Genomic DNA, 27,792 nt, shown 5'->3' with positions numbered 1-27,792 from the left:
GAATTATGTACATTCTGAATGACTTTTCATGGTGGAATCATTTTCTTTTCATCTAACTGACTGGAAGCAACATAGGGGGTAAAAAGTGTATCTAACAAATATTAGATATACCTATTGGACATATCACATACACTCTTTTGCTAACATACTAAATCATCTTTCTTTAAATACTTTATATATATATAGAGAGAGAGAGACCTATCTCATAGAACTGGAGGGACCTTGAGAGGTCATTGAGTTCAGTCCCCTGCCCTCATGGTAGGACCAAGTGCCATCTCTGACAGATCCCTGAATGGCCCCCTCAAGGATTGAGCTCACAACCCTGGGTTTAGTAGGCCAAGCCTCAAGTCACTGAGCTATCCTTCCCCCATTGTGACAGGAGAACTTGTAAAATTGATCCATTTTGCCTCTAAATACCGGTATTAGGACCCAACTGTGCCCTGACCATCACTGCATCCATGGGGTGCGAATTACACACAGAACTGTACACTATATTTCCTTTTGCCATGACTCCCATTGTGTCCAAGGGCACAGCTCCCTTGGAGGATAGCTATTATTTCTTCTGCCACCTTCCCCTGAAGTCCCCACTATAGGAGAGCAGCTCTTATTCCCTCCCTCCTCCACCCATAGGAGCCCCAGGGACAGAAGAACTGCAGGGAAGTGATGAATAAGCACATTACCCAGAAGACAGTACTGGCATCCCAGGCCCCTCCCACGTACCTGAAGGTTTATGACTCTTTTGTGCTACTACAACCAATGTCCTGCCAGACACTTGAGCCACTGCCAGATTCTGCTGTGGCAATAATGCATCTGGCCCTGACAAGTGGCAGTTGCAGAGGGCAGAACTGAGCCTACAGTCTGTTTGCTTTTGTGTCACTTCCTTACTGTTATTTTGTTGTTGTCCAAGATGGAGAATTTAAAGCTTATTTGAAAATCTGTGCTGTCTTCAGAATCTGAGGACTAAATGCACAAGATTAAAGTCTGCTGCTCAAGTATTGCTCCTATAATAGCTTTTCCCATATATCAAAGCTCTGTAATTTTTTGTGTCCAACTTAAAAACAGATCATAGAAATCATTGCAGTTAGGCAGAATATGAACATGATACTACAACACATTATCCATAAGCACAAGTTCTTTTATAGCAAGAGTTTATTGCTATATATTTATGAGAGTTTATTCTAAACTTTGCTTCAAATACATGTAGACTCTGAGGTGTGGTCTACACTATAGTGGAAGGTCGAATTAATATATGCAGTTCCAGCTATTTTAATTACGTAGCTTGACTAAACGTACCTTAAATTGCATTTCTGCGCTATCCACACAGCGAGAGGTCAATGGGAACAAATGCTCCTGTCAGCTTCCCTTAATTCTCCTGAGGAACAGGCATATCAGTACCAACAGGGCATCCTCTGAGTACCATTTAGTGTGTCTTCACAAGACCTGCTAAATAGAACCCTGGATGATCAACCATGACAGCCCTGATCTTCTTCATAGTGAAGACATGATCTTCATCAATTAAATACATAGAAATTGCATAAACATTGTTTGTCCATAGTATTCAATTATACTTCAGTGGCAACACATAATTTCCCGTATCCATGAAGGGAACATACAGAAACCTGTTGGTGAACACTTTAATTTGCCTGGTCACTCATTAAGAGATCTTCAAGTTGCTGTTTTATTACAGACCAATTCCACAAGCCAAATACATAGGGAAGGGTTGGAACAACAATTCATTCACAAGTTTAATTCTCATGTGAATGGTCTGATTTAAGATACGGGATGGCTGGGATATTATCAAACCAACCAAACAACAAAGGTGGCAATGGCTCTTTGTCTATATAGAATCTGGTGTTAGTACTCTTCCTCTCTAATTGCTAAGGGTATGTCTACACTACCCCCCTAGTTCGAACTAGGGGGGGTAATGTAGTCATACGGAGTTGCAAATGAAGCCCTTCATTTGCATAAAGCCAGCCGGAACGAGGTGTACAGCTAGTTCGGATTAGGAAGCCTAATCCGAACTAGCTAGTCCGTGCCGCGTGTAGCCGCTCGGCACGGGGTCCAACCTAGCCGGCATTTAAAAATGGCGCCGGCCGGCTTTATGCAAATGAAGCCCGGGAAATTCAAATCCCGGGCTTCATTTGCAACTCCGTATGACTACATTACCCACCCTAGTTCAAACTAGGGGGGTAGTGTAGACATACCCTAACTAATGGTTCTTATCTGCTTTTTTTAACTATCCAGTCTTTAAGTTCTTATAGACTATCAGTTTTGCCAGTTACATACTGCTTGGCTTTTCCTTTGATATTTATGTTCCCACTGCTTCTCCTCCCTCCCCATTTTTCCCTCTTTCTTCTCCCCTCCTTCCTTATTTATTTTTGGTTCTGAACATCCTACACTCTGGTCATCTGAAGAAGTGGGCTGTACCCATGAATGCTCATGATACCATCTACATGTTTTGTTAGTCTTTAAAGTGCTACCAGACTATTTGTTGTTTTTTAAGTTTACATTATATAATTATTCTTCAATGGGACCACAAAATTTACTGTAGCACAGAGGTCTCCAAACTTTTCAGCCCGAGGGCCGCATTAACTATCAAACAGCAGTTCGGGGGCCGACTACACACTTGAGGTCCAAATAAAAAACAATCAAAACATGGATGTTGTTTTTAATTATTTATTTAATATTATTTTATTCAGTTATTATTTAATAACACATTCATACACTACACATGAACACCTGTATTAGTGTGAATGGTGAAATTGTTTCCTGGATGCCAAAATAGCAGACATTTCTGGCTTTAGATTTGTTGTCCCTAACATCAACAGTGACCTGAGATTATCATCGGACAAGTTTGTTCTCAAATTGTTCTTCACGTATTTCATTCTTGAAAATGTTTGTTCACACAGGTATGTTGTTCCAAAGATTGAAAGGTACCTTGATGCAAAAGTTTTGACATTAGGAAAGTCTTCCTTGGGCAAAAACTGGTAAAAACCCACCAGTCCTATTTTGAACTTGTCCTAAGGAGGTCATTTGCTTGCAACTCAATGACTTCCAGCTGCAGTTCATCTGGGCAACTGGCCACATCTGCTTCAAATGGGTTTTGAAACAATCTCACTTCTTCTGCCTTTGAATCCAAAAAGGTCTCCACGGGCCGGATGAGAGGGCCTCGCGGGCCGCATCCGGCCCCCGGGCCGTAGTTTGGAGACCCCTGCTGTAGCAGATTAGACCACTGACCTATCAAGTTTGATAGTCTCCTTTACTCAGTGACTAATATAAAATCAGTGGGAAATATAGACATTTGAGTTCACCCTACAGTGTTTATGCATTTTCCTTTTTGGTTTTGATGAGTATCAATTTTCTCTTGAAATCCCAACACTGTCCTGAAGTATAAACAGTTTCAATATGTTACCTAAAACAAATTGGGGATGCTGCTGCCAAAATAATGAATGCCCTTAAAATGTTCCACCAAACTGAAAGATTTTACTGGTTCGAGAGATAACTATAATCTTTAAAATGAGGGGTTGTATCAGAAGTTAAATCTATCAAATCTTTCAAACTGGTGAAACTCTGTAAACAATTCTAATAAAACTTTCAGCCTAAAATGAATGTACACTATTTTGGTGTATCCTTCTTTATTGCACAGTTCCCCTCCCTTAAATTGATGTCAAGACTTGGAAGAATAATTCTTTAGTATATATTTCAACAGATGATATTGATGTTATTTTCAGGTTTTTTTCAATTTTATCAACTTTTCACTCTTACACAACATTTTATGTTGCAAGCACTTTCTAATAAAATATCTATTTTCACTGTTAAGGGAAATTATGGCAGAGTTCAACCATTTATTGACAATAGAGTTCAACCATTTATTGACAATATGAGATTCAAAAAGTGCTTTGCCTATCTGTAAATTTCAATTACTATCAATGGAAATGTTTTAGCTTGTGTGTGTATATTGAAATTCATTTTTACCAGCCAATCTAACTCTTCTAATCTATCTATGCTCCATACAAAAATCTTTTGAAGTACTTGTGGATGACTTTATATAGGATTTTTTTTTCAGATGCACACTTATTAGAAATTCCATTTTAAATAAAATGGATCTAATGGGCCAAGAGTAGAGTGACAAGTGGTCAAGGAAAATTTAAACAATGACATTAAAAGTTTTCACTGATCTTTCATTCCAATGGAAACAGTAAAGCAAAGGGTTTTTTTAAGTTTCTTCCATTCATTTTCCCTTTCCCCCATATCTCTCTCTTTCTCTCTCATTCAGGTGAAGCTGAGTCACTGTGTAGGGTAAGAAACAAAGGGGCAAACTGAGAACATTAAATAACTGTCTCTTGTGTGATATATCTGCAGTAATTGTAATAATTAGGCTGATGCTCCCCAATGTAAGAGAGAAAATGATACAAGGGAAGATGATACAGTAGAATGATATAGTAGAAAGACAAAACATATTGGAAGAAAGAACAGAAATTCTGGGGTTTAGTATGTGAAAGCTACTGGGTGATGCAAGTACAGAAAAGTATGAAAAAATCACTTTTGAAAGATACAAAGGCAAGGACAGTACAACACTGATGCCATGGATATTTTGTTTAGACAGTCATGTGCAACCAACAATGACAGCATACAACCGGACTGACACAGGTATGATCCTGTCTTTCCTATCCTCCCTGAAGAACAAAGCAACTGTAAATGCAACCTCTGACACATGTTCATGGATCTATCTGAGGTTGCAGTAGCATTACTTTGGGCATGCAAAATTATACTGATTGTTTCAGGAGTGTGGAAGAATAGCAGATCTTACTTCTCTCCATCCCACCTCTTTGTGGTACGACTGCGGATGTCAAAACAATAAAAGCCAATGCATAATTACTGAATAGGAGGATAAAAGAAGAAAGATATATACTGTGCTGAAAGAAGGTCACAGACAAAGACTCCAGATGTCCTTGCAGGATTGTAAGAGCATACCTGAGTGGTGTCTAAATCCTGAAAGGCATGAATTTGCATAGAAAACTTGTTATTCTGTTTAACATTCCTACAACAAAAAGATGAGTGAAAAGGGAACAATGGAAAAAGTTACTTAGAAATTTCTGTTGGTCAAATTTTGTTCATAGGTTTTACCAGTGCAGTGCAGTAAAAGTCAATGGTGTAAAAGAGCAGTATATGCCTTGAATGGACATAGCTCTATGGATTTTGATTTTACCCCAGTTCTATCTTTGAACCTTTCCCCAATAAAGTGTACAGTCCTAAAACCTTGGCAGATTAAAAGGGCTCATGACTGTTATGAACGCACAGTATACTTAGCCTATGATGAGCAATTAAGATAGCCTGGCAAATACTGAAGCTGGAGATACTATATTGCTGTCAGCTGTCACGAATGGGCTGTGAATTTGCCGGAGAAGCAGGTACCGTAACTATAGTAAGTCTGTCAAAAGGTATAAGAGAGAAGGATGTGAACATGAATATAAAGTACCAGAGATAGACATGAGAACCCTAACTAATAAAATAAACATTATACTGTAGGAATTCCAGTTTATTAGGAACAATCTACACAAAATGTTAAATATGTGTACTCCCTGGAGTTTTCTGACAGTATGCTAATAGGAATGATACTTTATTTGCTCTTTATTTGGAGCACCATGAAAAGAAATGAAGCTGTTCTCTCTGACAGTGAGAGTGCTTCCAGAAACGCTAGGGCATTCCCAAGCACATCTCTAAATATAATCAGAATCATTTCCCAATGTTTTCTCCCTTAGCTTTTAATTTTTGCTAAATGGGTATTTATTTAGCAATTTTCCCGAGTAAAGCATTTTTAGCAAAATAAGGACTTCTTTTGATGAGCTGTAATTTCTTCCAGCTTCCATAGTATTTCTAAGTGGTGCAGACTCAGCTACATTTCTACAATACTATTATCCCCAGATGATGCCCTCATTAATGCCAGTGCAAACACACAAAGGTTATGTCCACACCTCCAGCCGAGGGTGGGGAGTAACATGTGATTCCTAGTTCAAGAAGACATACTCAGTGAGAGCTGGTGCACTAACAATGGCGGGAGTGAGAAGCCACACAGGCTAGCGACTCTGAGTAGAGAACAGCTTGGACCCTGTGGGTACGTATTCATACTGCCACTCACTTCTACCCACCGTACCACTATTTTTCAGTGGGATAACTTGGCGAAAGCCAGCTCAAGCATACGTGCTTGAGCTGGGAATCACGTCCCTATTTGCAAGTATAGAGCCAGCCCTATGTCGATGGGATTGCAAAAGGTGTAAGTGAGGGCATCATCTGAAGACAATGGATTGTACAGGAATCTAAGAGGAAATCATTTGGCCTGCAGAGCCTCTATTCATGCTGATGAAGCATGAGAAAGAGCTTCTCTTGACAGTGAGATGTCTGAGTGAGCTCTTCAAGAGCTGGTAGTTACAGAAAAACAATAAAAAAACAAAATAAAAATCTTTTGACTTGCAAATTGAACTCACAGGGTATGGAAATCAGTGAGTCACATTGAATAGAGAGCCCAGCAATGCCATTTTACAAAGACACTTTTTTAGGACACAATCATAGTTCAGAGAATAGAAAAGCAGAGATAATCTTTGGCCAATTCAGAGCATGATGGTACCCATTCAGAAAAAACCCCAAATAACTATACCAATAAAAATTAAAATATTATTTGTACTATTAAGTAGATGATATGAACATCAAAGAAAGAATTCAATAACGAGGAAATTACTTATATGGAAGAGAAAAGGAAGTCACAGCATTATGTGGCAAGCAATTGAAAGGCATATTTCATGACATTTTTCAGCTGTATATAAAAATGCTCTACAGCCTTATTGCTTTGGTTTAGAAATCACATTCATGACTATAGGCAGCATGATTTAAGGAATAATCCCACATAAATGCTAGATTATACTTGGCTTATCATTATATATTTATATATCTTGTCTAGGATGTTCCATCAGGAAGTAGTATTTCAAAGGAGAACTGGTCTTTGCAGAAATACAATTGTCTTTTCAGATGTTCTGTCTCATTGTTCAGAGGGAAAACTGATGTGTGGTCAGAGAAGAGATTGTTCATGCTTTAATGTACTGAGCTGGAATTTCAAACCATACAATGTATGGCAAATTCATAGTGAGGATTCCCCATTGGCAGAACTATGGGTGAGAGTAATATCCACACTGGTATTGGACAGGGAATGCCATATATGGAGGACTCCATCCTTTTGCTTATTCACAGCTTTGCAAGGTTCAAATGTCATTCCTGTTTTATTTCACATTTATAAGCAGTGTCTATGTTAACTGGTCATATGACATGGACTGAAGTGCCAGTCATACACAGATGACATACAGCTCTATTATTCCTCACTACTCATGACCATTCCACTACATCAAGATTGCCTAATGTTTGGATAAGGTGAACTTATGAATGAGGGACAGCTGTTTAAGGCTGAACATAAGCAAGACAGATGTGATGCTCGTGGGAGCAGGAAAGTATTTTGAAGAGTGTATAGTAGTGGTGCATGAAATGTCTTTTGATTTAAGGGGACACACCAATAATTGACCAATTTAGTGCACAGTTTAGCCGTTCTCTTGGATTCCTCATTAAGGCTAAACTCTAACATAGCAGCATCCATGCATAATGTTTTCTACCATCTCTGATTGGCTAGGAGTCTCTGTACCATCCTGAAAGATGATGATTGGCTTCACACATTTGTCAGTGCTTGGATTGACTATAGTGATGTGATATTCCTAGGCATTCCATGCTAAGAAAGCCCTCATTATTGTAGAATGCTGCAGCGTGTCCCCTCAGCAACACAGGCTGGTTTGAACGCTTGTAATCTGTCTTCCACCTCCCCCTAGGACATCAAATTGATCTTTATCTTCAAGGCACTCAATGTTCTAAATCCAGGATATCTAAAAGATAAAATTAATGTCCCGGGATGAGGACTGTGATAAAAAAACTTTGCTTCTTTTGCTAAATAGAGCTTTGCAAAATAAGAGTGGAGCTCATCAGGGCAGGAAACAAAGTTTCTCAAGGACAGTGGAAGGAACTCTCCCAGGAGATAATGACAACCACGAACCTCACCACCTCCATACATAAGGCTCATTTCTTTGATCCTCTCATCTCTGATACCCACACGTAACAAACTGTCAGCATATTTAACACGAACGTCTACCAGAATACCCCACTGTTCACACTCCTCCACTATGGAGAAAATGAGAGAAGAAATAACATATGCCAGATGTTAGTTGTGTGTAGTGCTTACTGCACTTCTAGAAGGTGATCAGATACTATTGTGATGAGTGTAATATATTATCTCAAATAGAATAGAACAACATCTGACAAGTAACCAAGTCCTTTCTTCCATTAAAAAAATGCAGAAGTATTTGTAAAATGTTTCTTTTGTGCACTTTATTGCTTCGTAGGTCAGAACTAAGGATTATGGGCCTGATTCAGGAAAGCATCCCTAACATCACATGCTAAAATTGGGATTAAAAGCTTAAGCATGTGCTTTAATGTTTTCTTGGTTCAGGTCCTATGACAGTAGACAGTGTAAAAAGAAGAGAATGTGTCATGCATTTAGATTAACTGAATCCAAGTGTAAAAAAATCAGAAAGCAGCCTTAAATCTGGTATTACTTCATAGGGGTTTCTCCCCAACGGCTATTCAAAAACTTTATACTACTTTTTACTATACAATGATTCAAATGAAGTAATGAAATCTTCTCAGTATTAGATGGCTGTAACTTCATACTATGTAAAACTCTATGGTTTAGCCACCTCAACACCCATAACATTTGCAAGTTCGTATATTATAACAACATAGTGATTATCTGCGGTAAAAAAGTCCTACTTTCAATATAGAATCTTTTTAATGTCACATTTTACAGAATTTTTTTTCTAAATCATGGGTGCATGGTGAGAGGTTTTGCTCTCTCTATATTGAGTTCTTCAACACTATTACAGCTTGGAATGGCTAGTGATGTGGCTGAATTGGCAAAGAGCATTCTCATCCACCGCTGTATCTAAATGACCAGCCAGGCACAATGGCAGACATCATGCAGAAGTTCTGCTCCCCATTAGCAGAGGCTAAATAACCTGATTTGGTCAGAGAGCTGTCCAAGAAAGGCACAGCAAGCCATGCTTGAATACTTGGTCCACTGGAGCGCCCATTGCTGTTCCATGGGTCTAACACCCAAACAGTAACAATGGCTATCAAAGCAACAGTTAAATCCAGTAAACCCTACTATAAAACAACATACTGTGACACTGTGCTGCTGGGCAGCTTAGAGGAAACACTGACTACAAGTCAGTTTATTCCGGGGAAAATTTTCAGATGAGAAATTAAAAACTAACAGTTTTATGATAACATTAAAGTTCCCATGATACTCTTCATAAAAGTAGTGGTTCAATGTATGCGCTTGGCTAACTGTCCTTACTTCACTGTGGTGTATCATATTATGTGCTTGTCAGGGCTGCTGCCAGGGGTTGGGGCAAGAGGCAAAATTGCCCCAAGGTCCTACAATTTAAAGGGGCTTGGGATTCTAGACCATGTCAGCAGTGGAAGCTAGAGCCCTAAACCCTTTAAATCACCACCAGAACCCAACACAGTATGGTCTGGGTGATGCTGAGGGCTGTGTGGAGGAGGCACAGCGCAGTCCAAGCTGGTTGTCTTTAACCCTACCCCTGCTGCCTGAGGCCCAGAGCTGAGTCCCTCCACTATACTGCCAGCACCTGGCAAAATCTGTCGCCAGCCCTGGCGCATGCTGAATGTTGCCTTTCTATCCCTAAAGATGATTGCATGTAACTGGGGGTTTTCGACAGAGTCTGTGAAATGTTTTCCATTTCTTTGAGATAACCCTGGCTGGGATGATTTAGTTGGGATTGATCCTGCCTTGGGAAGGAGGCTGGACTTGATCACCTCCTGAGGTCTCTTCCAGTTCTATGATTCTAACAGCTTTTTACCAAGATATACTTAATGGGATCAGCAGTGTCCATTTTTTAATAACTATATGGATGGGGGAAGGAGAAAGGTTGAGAAACCTTTTGCCTATGTTTGCACAAAGTGTGGACACAACCACAGAGCCTGTAGACAAGGAATGCAGGTGTTGCTCTGTTGCTGGCACTAGACTCACCAAATGGGGTGAAAAAAAACCCCCCAACAACACAGGACCATGGCAGTCCCATCAGAGCACAACTCAGCTGAGTTGTCCCCACCTGGAATGAAACAGTAGACTTATGACTGCTGCTCTCCTTTTGCACTCCTGAAGGCAGTGTGCCTACATTAAGTGCAATGCATCCAGGAGCTTTTATTGACTGGCATGCCTCTGAATTGCCCCATTCCACAACCGCAACTCAGTAAAGATTTGCCTGTTATTGTACTTTGCATCTTCTTTCTCTCCTGATTTCTCCCTGTAACAAGATTTTAATCATACAAAAATAGTAAACATATATGTAAAATTAAATGTTAACCTGACTTTTTAAGAAATGAATATAAAGAAAAACAATGCTGAAGCCCACAATTCTCAATGTCACTTTATCCAGAATTGTTTTTTAAGGTGCTTAATTGCGATTTGAAAACAGAATAAATTTGCAGTTCATAGTAGCAACTAAATTTAATGCTGTTAATGCTCATGAATTTTGAAATATTGATTTTTAATAATTTTTCTAGGCATGATTAATTTACAGTGTCATTTGACATGATTGTAAATATAAAAAACCCACAAATAGCACCACTGGTAAGATATTTTAAAATATTATTTATGTATTTTATATTTCAAATTAAAAAGTCCTACCATATTCAAACAGTCTTAAGAATATCTAAGCAAGTCCAACTTTTCTAAGGTTCGAAGGCAAACAGGCTAAAAAGATGGCCTCATTAACATAAGTAGTGTACATTATTAATGTTTTGAAATTGCTTTTATATATTAAAATGTACATCAGTCCCAAAATATGATGATTGATACTATTAAATTTATAATACAACAGAAGTGAGGACTCACTGATTTTTCTACCTTACTATTTTAATGCATATTAGTATATGAAAAACACTGAATATTTTAATTCCTTTGGCTTTGTGTTCTGTACCCCAAAGACAAATGAAACTGCCCCTGCACCACCCCATCGCTCTACTCCCCCAAATAAAACTCTATTGCTTTAAACTCAACCAACAGAGAACTTTCCGAATCTGATACAGAAGAAATAGGGAACCTAAAGTTTTGAGTTCCTTGATTTGAAAGTACTAGCAGAAGTTCAAAGCTGTATAATTACTTATGCCTCAAGTGTCTTAGACCTAAAAGAACAGAACAAGTAGAAACCAGTGTCAAATCAAGTTTGCATTGTTATCAAAGACTATGCTCACAGTCCTCCAGCTTTTCTCACTGAAAGGCAGAGGCCACACTGATCCATAGAAGTGCAGTCAGTTGAGATATGATTTTTAAAGCAATGCTCAGAGGGATATATAGCTAGAGGAGGTGATTTTAAGATTGAATCATCGAATCTGAAATACCTATGCTCTCTGGAAGCACAGGTTTAAGTCCTGCCAGATTCAGCTCATCGTTTCATCTTTTTGAGGTAGATTTAATTCTATGTAGCTTTTTATGCAGTGGTCTTTTATATAATTTTTTTTAAAAAGTAAAGCCCGGTGTACCCTACATGATATTAAACATGCAATATCTTGTTTCCTAGGAATAAGTTCTCACATCCTAAGATCATTTCAAATGAGCAGCATATCCCACAGAACAGCTCAACAACTACCTTGTGCAGAGATGTAAGAACTTGTTTTATTTAATTATTTACTAGAAGACTCACCTGGTGTTGCTCGGGTCCTTAATTCAATTAATTTTGGGGTTATTTTTTTTTGCGAGGGGGGGGAATAAATTAAAATATACGTGCAACATTTAAATCATTGCTCTGGGGTGGGGCTGGGAATGAGAAGTTCAGTATGCAGGTTGCCCCAGGGAGATAGGACTACAGTAGCCCTCTCTCACAACAGCAGGGTGGAGCTAGGTGGGAAGGACCTCTCCATGGCCGCTTCAGCTCCATCAGTCATAACCAGAGGAGGGATTCATGTCCCTGGTTGGGGCAGGTCCAGGTTAGGTTTGGTAGGAGCCACAGAAGGATCACCTGTCCCCTGACTGTGGCGGTTCTGAGGCAGCTCTGGGTTGGTTGCCATTTCAGAGGCACCCCCCCCCCCCCTCTGGCCCCAGCATGGAGCAGACATAAGAAGGCACCTCCTCCCACAGCCCCAGCACAGAGCTGCCAGAGCAGGAGGAGAGACACAGCCCCCTACCAACCAAGAACAGAGCAGCTTCAGAAGCCTTATGCTGGGGCTATCTGGCAGAGGTGGCATTCTGTGTGTCCATCCTGAGCCTCTGTCCTCTCTGAGCCCGCCCTGAGACCTCTTTCCACATTTATTCAGTTATGTCAATTTTGAGAACTGTACGGCTGTGTCTACATTGGCACCCCTTTCCGGAAAAGGGATGCTAATGTAGACTTCGGAATTGCAAATTCCGCGGGGGATTGCTACTTGAAAGTAGGAATAAGAAATCCTCTGGAAAAGGGCTTATTTTCTGGAGAATCACATCTAGACTGGAGCTTTTCTCCGGCTTATCCCCAAGCCGGAAAAAAGCGGCAGCCATATAAATGCAAATGCCGCAGGGGATATTTAAATCCCCGCGGAATTTGCAATTCCGAAGTCTACATTAGCATCCCTTTTCTGGAAAGGGGTGCCAGTGTAGACACAGCCTACTTGATTGGTGATTCTGTCTCTTTTTTGTTTGGTTTTAAGCGAAACAAGCCCATTCCAAGCACAACCAAACCCTTATGTTGTTTTAAGTTAGGATAAGAGGAAGCTGTATACCAGATTTGGTGGTCCTAGCTCTGACTGCTTAAGAGGAGTTCTTGAACAGACAGACAGACAGTCTCTCACAAACATGTAGTAGATTTTTTTTCACCATTCATAACAAACCAGCCTCTCTTTCTGCTAGAAGTGACCTGCTGTGTAACCAACATCTGTGCAGAGGTCAGGACATAGAAGGAAGGTGGTATTTTCTCCTGATATTTTAAGTCACCTAGGCCATTATTCTAAACTATTGAAATGTTGAGAGATTATTTTGAAAAGCATAATCTCTTCCTTATTACAGACTCATTCCTACAACACCTAGCAAAGTCCAAAGGATGGACACACAAATCAAGTGTCTTGTATACTGTAGAAAAACAGATGAAATTTCAAAATTATATTAAATCTTTTGAACAAAGCAATTACAAATATCATCTAATCTCCTGAGTTTTTAGTTTACACGTGGCCTTGAATTTGCAAAGGAAATCTGTCTACAGCTTTCTGTTGGAAAAGAACACAAAACAGCAGAGCTATATAAGTGTTCATGTAACATCATGACAGTGTGTAAGGCATTTTCAGTGGGGATTGAACTGGAGACCTCAAGTTCTAAATGTTTGAGTCTCCTCCTTACGAGCTCCAAGACTCAGCAGTTAGCCGAGGATGCAGCTGGCTCAAGATCCTTTACATGTGGCCCAGTCACCATGATCAGTAGAATTACATTCATATATTTAGTTTTTTAAAATTTGTTGGTTGCAACATTATAATGCAGAACATATTAGATACTTGTATAATGCAGAAACACACAGTGCACAGATTAGGGATGTAAGTGAGTAGTCAACTACTTGCTTTTGCTCCCCCCTTTGCTGCCTCGGCATCAGAGGCAGTGGGAGGGGTAGGAGCCGGTGCTGGCGGAAACTGGCTTAAAAGCTAGGGGGGGTTGGGGAGGCTTCTGGAACAACCTCTGTTCACGGTGGCCAGGGCTGACTGCGGATGAGGACTGCTGCTGGAGCAGCCTCTGCCCGCTGCCAGCCCAGGCCACTGTGAACAGGGGCTGCTGGACCCAGCACAAGCCAGGACTGAGCAGTCCCAGTTTGCACCAGTCTGGTACTGCTGCAGCTCTGTGTTTTGAACGTAGTCAGAGCTGGGCATCTTACTACATTTAAAATGCAGACCTGCATCTGTACTGGCTCTGTCCTGGTTCGCACCAGTCCAGGACCTACTCCCTCTGTGGCTCTGGAGTTTAAATGTTGTAGGAGCCAGGCTGCCTGCACACCTGGCTCTTATTACATTTAAACTACAGAAGTAACTCCTGGACCAGCGCAAGCCGGGAAAGAGAACCATCCCTTGTTGACTAAGCGTGTAGTCGATACAAATTTTATCGACTGCACGATTAGTCAATTACCTGCCTCTTAACATCCTTAGCACAGATCAGGATGCATGCTCTATGTAGTCTACAGGAAAAAATAAATTGGAACAGTCACTTTCTATCTCAATACACATTAAGAAGCTGGTATATTACTAACACACACACATATATATGCTTATAAACCTCATCCATCTTTAAAACTATCCTTTCACTCTCTTGTGTGCTATTGCATATACTTAGTGTATCTCCTGTCCAGAAACAGCATAATCATCTATTTACTATAGGGAGAGGAGTAACAATATATCATGTTATGATCAACATGAAGTGTGATGTTCCCAGTACATTGCTAGGTACATTTAACAGAAAACTACATCCCTGATTCATTTGCCCAATGACATATAGTTCAGCTAGTTTCTTTAAATTATAGCATGTATTCACTGAAAGGTTCAAAGGAGCAGTTATATTATTTTACTCATGAAAAGTTTTCATATTGCCACAGATTGAAGATTTGTCAAGAAAGTGAGACAGAAGATCAGTTTAAAACACAAAATTCACCACAAAATGTATATCAAGACCTGGCTGTTCACATCTCCCTTTTACAAGTCCATGGAGATATTCTGGTAAACATCATATGATGATCAGACTAATAGATTTTAATTGGATCACATGAATCTTCAGGTGTGAGAGAATTTAATGTAGACCATGCTAGTGAGTTACATCAACCTCTCTCTCAGTCTTAGTCTCTCTCAGGCTATGTCTAGACTGCCAGTTTTTATCAGAAAAAGGTACACAATTGAGCTCTGCAATTTGCGTACCTTTTTCTGATTGTTTTTTCAGAAGAAGCTTTTTTTAAATTGGACCCTTCCAAACTGTGCCAAATTTAAAAAAAAAAAAAACTCCTTTTTCGGAAGAACCCTTCTGAAGAGCACGTTTGCTCTTCCACAAAAAAAGTCGGAAGAGCAGATGCGTTCACTGGACGCAACAGAGTTTTTCTGGGATACCAGAAGTATCCCGGAAAAACTTCATAGTCTAGACATAGTCTAGAAGAGGTAGTCTAGAAGTAGTAGTGTTGGTATGGTGTCTAGAACCAAACCAAAAGCTATTCTCATCAAGTGTTGTGTTAAGCATCACAGTCTAATGTCACACAGGGAAGGCCTAAGAACTATGCAGAAGAAGTGAGTTTAAGAGGCTTCCTACATCTAGAAATAGCACCACTGATTTCTAGATTCAGAGAAAAAATATTGGAGCCAGATGCTTTAAAAAAAAAACAAAAAAAAAACAGCCTCAAAGACAAACTAAACTAAATCTACAAAAACATGTCAGACTTCAAATTATTAATTAAAGTTGAGAGCAGCTGGGACATTGCTTCAGATTCCTTGTTGTCCTGCTACAGTAATTGCTATTATTAGTCTTATAGCTTTAATACTGATATTTCCAGACAGCCTTTGGGGAGCCCTGGAATACCTTGCCTTGGGCATCCCTTAGGCTTTAACACCGCAATTTTATTTTAGAACTAGATCCTTAGGAACATTTCACATGATGACATATAAAATAAAATAGGAATTATTATGTTCTGTGAATATAAAGAAATTATACTTCAACATTTTTAAAATAGAGATAATCTCAAACTGAGATAAAGTGTCAGGTTATACTACTGGTTTTTGCCCTGAGTCCACTGGTACCGACGTTATTGTAAGAGTTCACTGGCCTCTCCCATGAAAGGGAATCCCTGATATTTGTTCTCTCTGTTCATAAGGTGGATTATCTCCATTTTCTGAACGAAGAAAAGAATAGTGTCCCTCAGGAGTCTGTACTGAGACAAGTGCTGTACAATATAGTCATAAATGGTCCAGAAAAAGGGCGTAAGCAGTAAGATGACCAAATTTGAAGACAATGCCAAATTACCCGAGATAGTAAATCCAAAGCAGATTGTGAAGAGCTACAAAGGGATCTCACAAAAATGGGGTGACTGGGCAACAAAATGGAAGATGAAATTCAGAGTTGGTGAATGCAAATTAATGTATATTGGAAAACAATCTCAACTATTCATACAAAATGTTGGGAACTAAATTAACTGTTACCATTCAAAAAAGAAATCATGGCGTCATTGTGGATAGTTCTCTGAAAACACCTGCTCAATGTGTAATGGCATTCAAGAAAGCCAAAAGACTGTTAGGAACCATTAGGAAAGAGACAGATAACAAGAAAGAAAATATAATGCCACTGTATAAATCCACAGTACACCCACACCTTGGATACCATGTGAAGGTCTGATTACCCAATCTCCAATAAAGCTATATTAGAATTGGAAAAGGTACAGGGAAGGGCAACCAAAATGCATAGGGATATGGAACATTTTCCAGATGAGGAGCGGTGAAAAAGACTGAGATTTTTCAGCTAGGAAAAGAAATGCCTTAGAAAAGATATGACAGAGAGCTATAAAATTGTGAATGGTGTGAAAAAAGTGAATAAGGGAAGCATTCATTTATGCCTTCACATAACACAAGGACCAGGAGTCACCCAATGAAATTAACATGAAGCAGGTTTAAAACAAATATACAGTAGTACTTCTTTACACAACTGTTAATCTGTGAAACTTGTTGCCAAAACTATAATGGGGTTCAAAAAAGAATTATACACAGTCCTGGGTCATCACAATTATTAACCAACATGGACAGAGTTTCAACCCCATGCTCTCGCTGTCCATTGTCTCTGATTGCCAGAAACAGAGAGTGGACCACAGGGGTTTGATCAATTGATGATTGCCAGGGGCTTGATCAATTGATTCAGCAGCATGTTGTATGGATGCAAAACATGGGTAATAACAAAAAATTTGAAGAGAAGGATATTGGCATTTGAGAGGAGTTGTTATAGAAATAGCCTGAGAACAGAATGGATGCAGAAGGTTACCAACGAGGAATTATATAAGAAGATACAGCCGATAGAGAACCTACTGCAGAAGGTTATACAATGGAAGTTACAGCTATTCGGGAATATCTGCAGAATGAACAATGAGCAAAAAGTTAAGACCCTGGTATTCAGCATAATGGATGGTCTGAATAGGAGAGGCAGACCCCACAGAGAATGGTTAGATGACATGGTAGATTGGTGCGGAGCTAGTCTACAGAACTAAGCCACTCCACACTGGACAGGGAAAGCTGGAAGGAAATAGTGGGGGAGGTGTTGGACACCAATGGGTGCTGAGCCCATGGTTGTTGTTGTTGATAATGATGATGATGATGATGATATTCTGTTCTTTCTCTCTGAAGTATCTGGCATTGGCCTCTCGTGGAAGAAAAGATATTGGGTTAGATGGATCATTCGTCTATGTCAATATGGCCATTTATTATAACTCTAAATACCTGCCATGGAATCAGCAATAGTGCTTTGTATGGCAGAGCATGATATTGCCATATAGCACCTGGGTTGATTTAACTTAAATCTATTCTAAGAAAAAAATTCCTAAACTCCAGTGTTGAAACCTGTTCACTTTCAACTGAATTGGCAGTCAGTAATTTCAATAATATAATAGCAACTTTCATAGGAATTTGCTAAGGATGTCACTCAGCAGTTTGCTGGAATATTTCTTAAACCTCTTTTGATCTTTGATTTCTAAACCTTCAAGAGTTTCTTGGTGACTCTTTTATTAAGCTTCAGTTTAATTCCCAACCATTGTATGAACTACTTGTCCTCCAGTTGCTGTAAGTAAAAATAAAATAAAATAAAAATAATTTAATTTTAATTTAATAAATTAAATTAAAAATCCTTAGGTTAGTTCTAAAACATTTTGCAAATACTGCCATTAATTAGATGGAGGATTGAGTGAAATGAAACAGAACACTGTTAGTTTTACATGTCAGGGCAAGAATCACCTGTCTGCTTCCTCTGGTATCAATATTTTACTCTATCAACTGTATAAAATGGCACTAGCAGTCATTGTTACAAGTCAGAGTGAAGGAATGTGCTCCATAGATATAATTATACCACTATTAATAGCTAAAGTTTCACAATCACAAGCTCATCATCTAATAAATCATCTTGTTAGTCTTTAAAGTGCTACATAGTCCTGTATTTTGTTTCAGCTACACTAGACTAACACAGCTACATTTCTATCACTATTTATAAGTATACTCCCTCTATGACATTACCTAAATTGTTGCTAAAGATTTTGAACAGAACTGATCCCAGAATTGATCCCTGCGGAACCAGGCTCATTATGCCCTTCCAGTATGACTGTCGGCTGCTCTCAGACAGGCCCTATCACAGGGCATGTCTAAACTACATGGTTCCGTCGATGGAGCCATGTAGATTAGTTTATGCGAAAAAGGGAAATGAAGCTGCAATTTAAATAATCGCCGCTTCATTTAAATAAAAATGGCAGCCGCGCTGTGCCGATCAGCTGATTGAAACGAGGCTTACAGGAACTGCCGACGAAGGGTTCTGAAGTCAGCAAATCCCCGGCTAGACTGCCGCGCTGTGCCGATAATCAGCTGATCGGCACAGCGTGGCAGCCAATTTTATTTAAATGAAGTGGCGATTATTTAAATCGTAGCTTCATTTCCCTTTGCCATCCTGACTAATCTACATGGCTCCATCGATGGAGCCATGTAGTCTAGACACACCCACAGTGTGGGGGGAAGAAGGGCCATTTGGCCCATGCCTCAGGAGACAAAGAGGACTCAAATGCTGACATCTTTCTACCAAGTCGTTTCCATTTATTATACATATTGTAGTTATAAGAGAGACAACAAAAGAAGCTATATATACCTGCAAAAAATTGATTTAATCATTGTGGGTCCTTGGGCCTTCACCAATTTTTCAGTCAGATCTGAGTTTGAAAGATTCGAAAGTGGTGCAAGTAAGAGACAGTGAAAGCAACAGAGTGAAGCAGCAGTTAAGCGTTTAAAGCCAGTATCATCATTTCTTGTAGAAAAGATGCCTTAGCCATTAGACGGTGATCATACTGTCAGTGGCATTTCCAGTTCTGATTATGTAAACTTTGTACCCACAAGTGACATTTCAATGCCACTGCCTCAAAATTAGGAGGCCATTAATAAAGACACAGAAATGCCAGAATCTACACTTGAGACTGTGCAGGTAGAAAATGAGGACCTCAGAGATAATGCTCAGCAAGAGTAAGAACTTATGACTAGCACAGGACACAGTGTAACAACATTGGCATTAGAACCTGATATTAGACTTTTTGATAAGAACAATGTTGCTCAAATGCAGTTGTTTGTTAAAGTTAGCTGTTTTCAGATTACAAGTTATATACCAAAAGATGCTGAAAATCATGCTTTCCCCACCTCTCTACAGACAAAACCTCTTTCAGATGAAGAGATCTACATGAGAGACTGGCTCTGTTGGAGCATTGAAAAGCAGGCTCTGTACTGTGTCCCTTGTTCCATTTTTAACGGTAATAGTTCAAATGCATCACTGCTGTCTGATCCATTCGTTTGGAGCATCAATAGAGGTTGAAGGAAGTTGAAAGACCAAATACCTGCACCTGCAACGTCAGTATCGCATAAAAATAACTATGGAAATCAGCTAGCAGAGCAGCACTAGCTGACAGTTCAATTGAAAACTTACTTCTGAGTGAAATAAACACAGAAACTGATAACTAGAAAAAACTCTCCCTGAGCGCATACTGAATGTCATTCTTTTTCTTTCTGAAAGGGGATTGGCTTTGTTTGGTTCTGGTCAATATATAGGTGACCCTACAAACGGAAACCTTCTTGGTATACTTGAGTTTCTTAGCAAGTATGACCCACTTTTATCAGGCCATGTTAAGCATGTTCATGATGAAGATCTATATTCAATGGCTGAACAGTTTCAACAATGGTATAACAATGACATTTCAAGAGATCTCTGAAACAAGATTGTCTTCCTGAAACATATACATTCCACCAACTTTAAATCGGACTGCAAGCCAAAAGAACTGCTTCAAGGAATATTTTATCTCAGTCTGTTGACTGTATTTCCTAATATCACAATTGCATTACATAATTTTGTCAGTCTCCCTGCATCAGTGGCTTCAGGTGAATGAATATTCAATGTGTTAAAACAAGTAAAGAACAATGATCATTCTACAATGAAACAAGAGTGTTTGAATGGGCTTGCGATGCTTAACATTAATAGTGATGTTGCACATAACTTACTTAGATTTTTCTTCAATTACAAACAAGTTTGCACACAACAAAGCCAGAAACACATTTCTATAATGAAGAGTTTTGCTTGCAGTGGAAACTCACAATACATGCTATTGGCATAATGACTTAATTGTTAATAAATAAATGTCTCAAATGTTAATTTTCATACATTCTTTTGGTTTTAGTATGACCCCATGGATGAGAAGTTAGATACATCAGGAGTTTGGGGCTAAGGCTGGGCTGGGGCTTTTAAACCAAAAGTGGCTCAGGCCTGTTATTCTCTGAGACGGCCTGCTCTCAGGGAATGGTTATCCAACCAATTATGCACCCACTTTATAATATTTCCAACGAGGTCATTTCCCCCTCATTTGTTAATGAGAAGGTCATGTGAAACTATATCAAAATCTTTACTAAAATCTAGACACACCACATCTATCTCTTCCCCCTTATCCACAAGGTTTGTTACCTTGTCACAAAAACAACAAGGAGTCTGGTGGCATGATAAAGACTAGAAAATTTATCAGGATATTAGAGCATACGCGTTCATGAGCTACAACTCACTTCCTCAGATGCTGAAGAGAGACGGAGAGAGATACAGAGATGGGAGTGTTTTTTTCCTTTTTTTCCTCAAGAAAGTTTATGCTGTAATACCCTGATATATTTGTTAGTCTTTAAAGTACCACTAGACCCCTTGTTATTATTTTTCTGAAGCAGGCTCACTTGGCTATCTCTCTGACACTTTCCATTTAAGAAGACCATTCCTGCCTCAAAGAGCTCATAGTCTATGTCTGTAGAAGAGGGATATTGTTAAAAATACATCAATTTAATAAGCATTAGATGCATTCACATGCACATTAAATATATCCTTTGTTGTGCTTAAAATTAATATAGACCACATATGCCTGAACTGATCTTCCACCTATCCATTACTATTTGGTTAATTTCTTGAATACATCACAGTATGCTCTTGACAAGGGATTTGAAGGACAGAAAGAGGAATACTTATGGATTGGTTCAAGGAAAGTGCATGGAAATGGAAGAGGGCACCAAGGGTGGCAAAGAAGAAGGGCCAGGATGTAACTTGATAAATAAGAAATGTCTCAGATTAGAGCTATACAAACATCTTAACAAGACCCTGATATAATATTTCTGTGACAAGGTATAAAGGCACTTCTGAAATCCCAGTAAGGAATCAGAAGGAGAACCCTAGTTTCTACCTAACATATGGCTGATATAGGATGGACTATAAAAGCAATGGAGAAACCGCTGAAGTAGAAGCTACCTTGGAGAAAGGATGTTTGCCATTCCCTCTCACCTCTCCAAGAAAACAACAGTGCCCTCACCAAGACAAAAGATGGAATCAGTTTCCCAGCTTTATTATCCTATAAAATGTAGGGGAAGCAGAGAGGAGGGGAGGGAAGGGACTGGAAGATTACAATTAACCTTGCTTTTATTTTATCAGGTAATACAATGTCATTTTTGCTTAAGTTTGAACACAATCACAACAACACAAAAGAGCTATTAATTTCCATTTGCCACAATAACACACATTCCATTATACAAAGACTATTCACTTTGCAACGTAATCACGTAAGATCTACTCTTAGTATGAACAGATGCAGTTTTCTAAAAGAAGACAAATTGAAGAGTAGAAAAATATTAAGAAACAAGAAGAGAAAGGAAGTGCTTTTTAAGGGTACATAGTAGTCTATATAAATATTTATTTAAGCCTTAATACAACTCTTGGAATATACATTGAACATGTAATTAATTATTTTAGGCTTCCATTATAAAATCCTCTTACTTTCCTCGTAAAACTCTTAGGGTTTGAATCAATAGAAAATATGTCTAATCTGATCTTTTTGAAATGTTTCCTCAACCTAACATGAAATTCTGTAATGTGGAAGCTGTCCATCCTTTCTTGAATCAAGGATGATATTATTATTATTATTATTATTATTCATTATACTTTGCATGAGTTTGTTCCCTGAATAGATTTTATCATAAACTATGAGGGAATTTGAGAAATTTAGAAGGCACAAAACACAACATTTTTAGATATACATTAAGGCTGTGTCTACACTGGCAGGTTTTTCCACAAAATCATCTGCTTTTGCGGAAAAACTTGCCAGCTGTCTACACTGGCCGCTTGAATTTCTGGAAAAGCACTGATGATCTCATGTAAGATCATCAGTGATTTTCCAAAAATACTATGCTGCTCCCATTCGGGCAAAAGTCTTTTTCCGAAAGACTTTTGCACAAAAGGGCCAGTGTAAACAGCATAGTACTGTTTTCCGCAAAAAAGCCCCGATCGTGAAAATGGCCATCAGGCCTTTTTTGCAGAAAACCGCCTCTAGATTGGCCACGGACGCTTTTCCGCAAGAAGTGCTTTTGTGGAAAAGCATCCTGCAAATCTAGACATGCTTTTCCGAAAATGCTTTTAACGGAAAACTTTTCCGTTAAAAGCATTTTCAGAAAATCATGCCAGTGTAGACGTAGCCCAACAGTTTGTTTTCAGAAGGAGTTAATGTATTATTTGGATGTATTTGGTTTTTGAACATGTAAAGTATGCTAGTATACATATTAATAAAACTGTATTGATGAAAATGGCCTTTTCAGTCTCTAAAAACACTTCCCACAGACTTTAAGAGAATTAAAGTAAATTTAATTTGCCAAATTAGATTGGAGACACAATGAATTTGCTTAGACAACTCTGATGCAATGAAAATAAGAATTTAATGGCAGATTTACAGATTCTATGTGAAAATACCTTACGCAAATAAATTCTCAATAATTATTTAAAATGCATATTATTTTAAAAACAATACAAAAAAGTTTCAGAAACTGGCTATTGTTATTAAGTGACATTAGTAATCAGAATCATAGATATGAAGAAATGGAACTTTGAGACATCATCAACTCTATACCTTGATTCTGAAGTAGGATCAAATAACTATAGACCATCTCCAACAGATATTTGTCCAACATCTTCTTAAAAACTGATGGAGATTTCACAACCTTGCATGGAAGTCTATTCTAGAACTTAAGTACCCTTTTAGTTAGAAAGTTTTTCCTAATATCTACCCTAAATCTTTCTTGCTGCACATTAAGCCTATTACTTTTTGTCCTACCTTTAGTGGACATATGGAACAACTAATTTCATTCCTTTTTAAAATAACACAACATATTTGAAAACTGGTAAAAGGTCCCCTCACAATTTTCTTTTCTCAAGAACAAACATGCCTGATTTCTTTTAACCTCTCTTCACAGGTCTAGTTTTCTAAACCATTTATCATTTTTGTTGCTCTCATCTGTAGTCTCTCCTATTTGTCGACACTTTTCCTAAACTGTGGTACCCAGAACTGCACACTGTACTCCCCAGCTGAAACCTCACTGGTGGTGAGCGCAGTAGGGCAATCCCATGTTGTATATACATCAGTTCTGTTAATATACCACAAAAATATATTAGCCTTTTTTTGAAATGATATCACTTTGCTGACTCATATTCAAAAATGATATATTGTGAATGACAACACTATAGCCCCAGGCCCTTTTCAGCAGTACTGCCGCCTAGTGAGTTATTCCCCATTTTGTATTTGTGAATTTGATTTTTTCCTTCCAAATTTTAGTACTTTGCATTTGTCTTTATTAAAATCAGCTTGTCGATTCCAGACCAATTTTCCAATTTGTTAGTCATTCTGAATTCTGATCATGTCCTCCAATGTGCTTGGAAGCTCTCTAAGCTTGGGATAATCTGCAACTTTTATATGCAAACTCTCCCCTCGATTAGCCATGTCATTAATGAAAATATAAAATAATACTGAAACCATAACACACCTTTCTCCTCCCAGTTTGGTAGTACACCATTGATAACCACTCTTTTTTATCTGTCATAGCATTTGGAAAGCTTAAACATATAGAAAGAAGGAAACAAATTAACTGTTGAGTAGTTCAAGTCACCATCACATTTATGTGTCCCTCTAAGAATGTCTAGGGGTATGTCTACACTGCAGCTGCGTGTGTGCTTCCTAGTTTGGGTAGACAGACACATACTAGCTGTGGTAGAGCTAGAGCACTAAAAATATCACTGTAGCCAATACACATGCATCTGACAACGTGGGTCTTTACCCACAAAAGCTTATGCTCCTATACATCTGTTAGGGTGTGTCTAGACTACATGCCTCCTTCGACGGAGGCATGTAGATTAGCCAGATCGGAAGAGGGAAATGAAGCCGCGATTAAAATAATCGCGGCTTCATTTAAATTTAAATGGCTGCCCCGATCTGCCGATCAGCTGTTTGTCGGCAGATCGGGGGAGTCTGGACGCGATGCCCCGACAAAGAAGCCTTTCTTCATCGACACAGGTAAGCCTCGTGAAACCAGGTTTACCTGTGTCGATGAAGAAAGGCTTCTTTGTCGGGGCATCGCGTCCAGACTCCCCCGATCTGCCGACAAACAGCTGATCGGCAGATCGGGGCAGCCATTTAAATTTAAATGAAGCCGCGATTATTTTAATCGCGGCTTCATTTCCCTCTTCCGATCTGGCTAATCTACATGCCTCCGTCGAAGGAGGCATGTAGTCTAGACACACCCTTAGTCTATAAGGTGCTACAGGACTCCTTGTCGCTTTTGCAGATCCAGACTAACACGGCTACCCTTCTTATACTGTAGCCAATGTAGACAGTCTAGCTGCCCAAGTATATACCCAAGACTACACTGCTATTTTTAGCTTGACAGCTTGAGCAGCATGATTGTGGGTATTCTGTGCAAGCTGGGAATCACACCTCAACTGTAGAAATAGCATAAGAGTAATGTTATCTCTTGGCCTGAGCACAAGTCCAGATTTACTAGTCCACCTCCTTCCCCAGAAAGGAAAAGTTGTGATTCACTTCCATATCTATGAAGACCACTAAGATCCTCCAATACAAAACCAGACCAGTCCATCAAGAAATCTTAGCTCCTTCTCTTATTCTCCTTTAGGAAAATAAGCATGATGAACTGCCCATCTACCCATTCTAGGGGTTTCTGGCAGGGCTAAATGATGTTCTGAAGTGGGAGCAAGGGGCAGGTCTGTTTCAGAAGGAATCATCATGCCTCTATTTTCCCTTCTTAAGTTTCCTCTTATCATCCTGGAGGTCTGACTTGTCCTTCTCTCCTTTCCTTCTCTAGAGACTATTTTCCTTCCACCCTTTTCCCACTATTTCTGGTCTCCTTCTAGTGCCTTATCACATTGACTCCTACTCAGAATTTCCCTCTCTCTTTTTGGTCCCAAGTTTTCAATTCTCTTGACTCCCTCTTTTCCTACATCTACCTTTCTTTCTGACCCTTCACTTCCACTCCATCACTCCAGTCCCCTTATCGCTTCGATTTGTTCTCCCCTTCCCACCTGGGTGTCTGGTTATGCAAAAATGCTCTCCTTTCCCTTCAGCATCAAGTGGATAATTTTTAGGACAACCCAATTCTCCAAAATTACAGGGGAACTTCTAAACATAAGTAATTTTCAGTCAACACAATGGCTAATCTCTATCGATAATAATAACCAACACATGGGGATTTCAAAAAGGTGTTGTATTCTTTTCATAGTAAGAGATGTTCTTTAGATGTGCAAACATGTATCAATGTGTTCAGTGTCAGCTGAACCTCTTAATGGCCACATGAAATAAGACATTGTGTGCATGCCAAATAGTGAATGTATTTCAGTATAGAGGCCTAAAAACCAAAGTAATTTAATTTACATAAGGCTGACAAACTGTGATACCATTGCTTGTTGGTACTAACACTAGTATTGGTCTTAACACTAACATTTATAATGAAATTATATAGCAGAGTCAGAGGAAAGTGTGGCTACAATAGATTAAGCTTGTGCTGAATATTGTGTTGTAGAAGTTTGTCCCTAAAAGGAAATGGATTAACTAATTATACATTCAAACAAACCTAATAGTATCCCTCAGACTAATCCAACAGCTGTTATAAAACATGAAAGGGGATTAATTTGGAGCTAGTGGCTGATTCATCTGACTCTGAATTGGGAATAGGTGCTGGACATGGGATTGTCCAGCTTGTATTATACAAGCTGTTTCTGCGATCTTCTCACATGTTTACATTATCTCCAAACATAGCCATATTGCAAGGCTGTGAATATTGCATAAGACTTAGTATTATAAATTAATTACCTTCCATGCTGTGAAGAATGTAACCTATTTTGGTTCATTCTGTCGCAGCCTCTTGTAATGTGAGAAAAATAGGTGGGGTGGAGACTTTAAAAATTTCTTCCATCTTACCGTGGAGTGCCAAAATTCTCTCACTACAAAATCCAGTATCCTCTTCCAGAAGTGTATTAACATTATCTTCCGAGGGTCTTACTACTCTTTCAAGCCTCTGCATTGGAAAGCAAAGTAAAATTCACCATTTCATTCTGCTTTTTTTTTTGCAGGCAATTCAGGTCCAGTTTAAAAAATAATGAATCCTTAAGGGAGAGAGAGAGATGTGTAGTGATTAAAAGAGGAAGCTGGAAATCACTTCTATTTTTCATCCAATGAACATCAGCAGGTAACTTTACTTAGGTTACGTTTACAAAGGAAGTAAGAGGTGTGATTCCCAATGGAGATGGATCTAGTGTGCGACAAACAGCAGTATGGCTGTGGCATCATGGGCAACATGTGTTACCTACCTGAGTACAATCCAGGCCAACTCAGTAAGGTAGCCTGAGCCTTTCCTCATGATGCCATGCCACACTGTTACACATGTCTGTCCTGGGATTTATGCCTCTCAGCTATTGTGCAGACATACCCTACGTTTCTTTTTCCCTTTCTATGAAATGGGGACAGCAATGCTTACTCCAGATTTTGATTGTGATTCCTGGATGAGATATTAATTTACAAGTATTACTTTACCCTGAAAGGAGAAATCTATGAATTTTGGAACAGCTGGAATGAGAGAATCCAGAATTCTTAACAACAACTACTCACTCATTCTTGCATCCTCTTGAGGTTATGTATTGGGATGGTTAAAAGTTCAGTCCCAATAGTATGAATAAGACAATAAGAAATGGAGAATGCAAATTTGAGTTGTAACAATGCACTGGAAAAAGAAGAGCCAGAATACTAAATAGGGACATGGGTTTTTTTTAAAGGGGCTTTAATGCAATAACCATATTTCTGAATTCTATGCAAGATGAAAGCTAAATGATTTAATAGATAACAGTTAGAACTTAAATAAAGTATTTCCTGCAGTGAAGCGGGCTCTCTCGATTACTTTATTTAACATAAGATAATTTAAATTATAAAGGAAAATGGTATTGTAATCCCCAAAGGAAACCTATTTTATTTCTAAGGTACTTTCTTTGAAGTGGCTATGGAAACTATGCTGGTCCTGCAAACTGTATTTCAAATATCAAATTCTCCTGTGAAGTCCTCATAGGTTAAGCAGAAT

The 27,792-nt window shown here is 38.9% G+C and overlaps 1 protein-coding gene across 4 annotated transcripts in view; it reads right to left on the bottom strand.

Moving 5' to 3' along the window:
- Positions 1-27,792, bottom strand: part of CHRM3 (cholinergic receptor muscarinic 3) — a 461,598-nt gene that overhangs the window by 145,380 nt on the left and 288,426 nt on the right. The window lies entirely within an intron of this gene.

Source organism: Pelodiscus sinensis, chromosome 3 (genome assembly GCF_049634645.1).
Source record: "Pelodiscus sinensis isolate JC-2024 chromosome 3, ASM4963464v1, whole genome shotgun sequence".
Taxonomy (NCBI): domain Eukaryota; kingdom Metazoa; phylum Chordata; order Testudines; family Trionychidae; genus Pelodiscus; species Pelodiscus sinensis.
The sequence above is the reverse complement of the archived record's forward strand: the minus strand, read 5'-3'. Positions and strand labels throughout refer to the sequence as shown.